The sequence below is a fragment of the Entamoeba invadens genome (assembly GCF_000330505.1).
Source record: "Entamoeba invadens IP1 unplaced genomic scaffold scaff_1105074726215, whole genome shotgun sequence".
NCBI classification, from domain to species: domain Eukaryota; phylum Evosea; order Mastigamoebida; family Endamoebidae; genus Entamoeba; species Entamoeba invadens.
In genome coordinates, this window is record NW_004440347.1 from 300,429 (window position 1) to 303,032 (window position 2,604).

Here is a 2,604-nt window from a genome sequence, read left to right on the forward strand (position 1 = left end):
TTATAACCCAATAATACAATTATTAACAATTAAATACATAACAATACAATTATTTAAATTGTATTGTTTAAACAAGAGTTTGAAATTGTCAAATTTATAATATTTGCTAATTTAAATGTTGTTCATTTTACTTTAGATAATTGAATATATTTTGCAAATCATATTTTATAATGTTACTGAGTGCCATTCAGATTTTATTCATGATATTATTTATTACGTGAATCTCATCACTCGAAAATTTATAAGTTTACAAATTCATTTTTTGTTAATATTATATTTTTGAAAACTTGATCTTACTTCTCTTGTAATTATTTTCTCGTTGTTGTTTTACATTTTATTTCTGTTTAATATGATAATTAATTTTTTATGTCATACAGTTTTTCATGTTTTGACTTAAAACATATATTTCAAACTTTGTTTTAAAATGATTGTAAAAACAATTTCCATTTTGAAGAATTCATTTTTTGAAAACAAAATGGACTAAACTAATGAGGATTAACTTAAATAATCTTCTTTTACATAAGTAATTATGAAATCAATAAGTAAAACCGAGTTGACCATAAAAAGTGTAACCGATTTATACTTTACATGAGTGTAATGTCTCCAATGTATTCGCACACGCCTTCTACATCTGTAACATATATGCTACTATTAAAATTATCATAGAAATAACATAAAAATTAATTATATGTTTGGGTTTTCATTTTAATATTATAATTAGTTAAGTTAAATAACCACACAAAAATGACATCCGGTTTTGATTTTTTCTTTGCCTTGAATTAACAAATAAAACTTGAGCTTTTTTGGTTGATGTTGATATTTTTTGATTAACATTTATTTACCACATCAAACTAAAAAATGCAACATTACTCGACTTGATTTTTATGATGTCCAATTTGAAGCAATCACTAATCATGACATCATTATGCTTTTCAAATAGGTTAAATGACACTTGGCATTGTGGTTTTTGTGTAGTTAATGAATTTATATTTGTTTTTTAAATTGGAAGTATTAAAAATATACTGTCATTTAGAATGTGTGATAAACCACAACAAATAATTAACATTGTAATTTGTTGCAACACATGAAGTATAGTTGAGTTTTATTTATTGGATTTTATTGATTATTCTTAAATTATAATAATATAATAAAATAATATTTAAATTAAAATATAAAACAATTAACTTAATATATTTTTTTACTAAATATTATAAATTTAAAAATTTAATTGATTTCTGGAAACTTCTCAACAATTCAAAAAATGCCGAAATATTAACCCGAATTACACCACGATAAACTTCTAATAAACGTTTTTTTCAAAGGGATAAAATAACATTATAATAATAGATTTTTGTCAATTAATCTGATTAAAAATTAAGTTAAAAAATTAGAAAAAAAAAATATTTTGTTGTATTTTAAAAAAAATAACGATGACAACAAATGTATCGAAATATGGTCTTCGTGTCTATAAAACATGTTCTCAGTAATTTGAACTATTTAAACATAAAATTTGAAATGGGGTTGAAATGGGGTTTTTAAAAAGCTACAATTTTGAATACACAATTCGAATTTAAATCCTTTTTTACATATTTTGTTAAAATATTTTACAGAGTTATTTTTATGGTAAATTTCAAATCAAAATAAAAAACATTTGGGATTTATAAATAATTTAAACCAATGTTTGAATCTTATAAATTTACTTTTGTGAAAAAATGATTATTTTATTTATGAAAAACATTAAATGTGACTTAAAATAGTACAAAAAGCCGAAACATCCTTTTGTGAATGTATTTTTAACTTTAATTAGAGTCAGTCTTTTAACGTTGTCTTTTTTTCGAACGTTATCCTTTTTGCCAAAAATACACAAAAATTCTTTAAATAATTGGGAATTAAATAATAAATTATAAAAACGGTAAAAAAACTGAAACAATGATTTTTTGGCGTTTCGAAAAATTTCCCGATATATTCCAGTTGTTAATATCTAAAAACTGAGGGACAATGTTGAAGAGGACAACATTTAGAGAATGACTCTAATAATATATTATAATAATTTAAATAATCTGCAGTCTAAAATTAATATTATTTAATACTCTCAACAATGGTTCGAAATATTATTAATTATGGTTGTTTTTTAAAAACAATCCACAAAAGGTTGTTTCGGTTCACTCTCAATATAAATATAAAACAAATAACATTCATTATATAAATTAAAAAACAAAGGTTAAATAATTATAAATTTTTAATAAAAATGGATGTTTTTTAAAAAATTACAAATCAAGCTCAATTAAAAATATATAAAAAACATTAAAAATTTACTAATTATTATTACAAAATCTCCGAAATATGCAAAATTAGAAGCAAATATAGATATAATTATTTTTTTAAACCATTTTATAATAAAAAAATAAAAATATATTTATGATTATTATTTTTATAAAAATATTTTTGTTTTTATTTTTAACCATTGTTGAAATTAAAAATGTATTAAAAACAATAATACATTTTTTGTATAGTTGTTTTTTGAAAATAAATTTATTTATCCCGATAATTTAGACCTTTTATTTAATTGACATAAAAAGTGTATTGTAAAAAGTTTTATTTTGC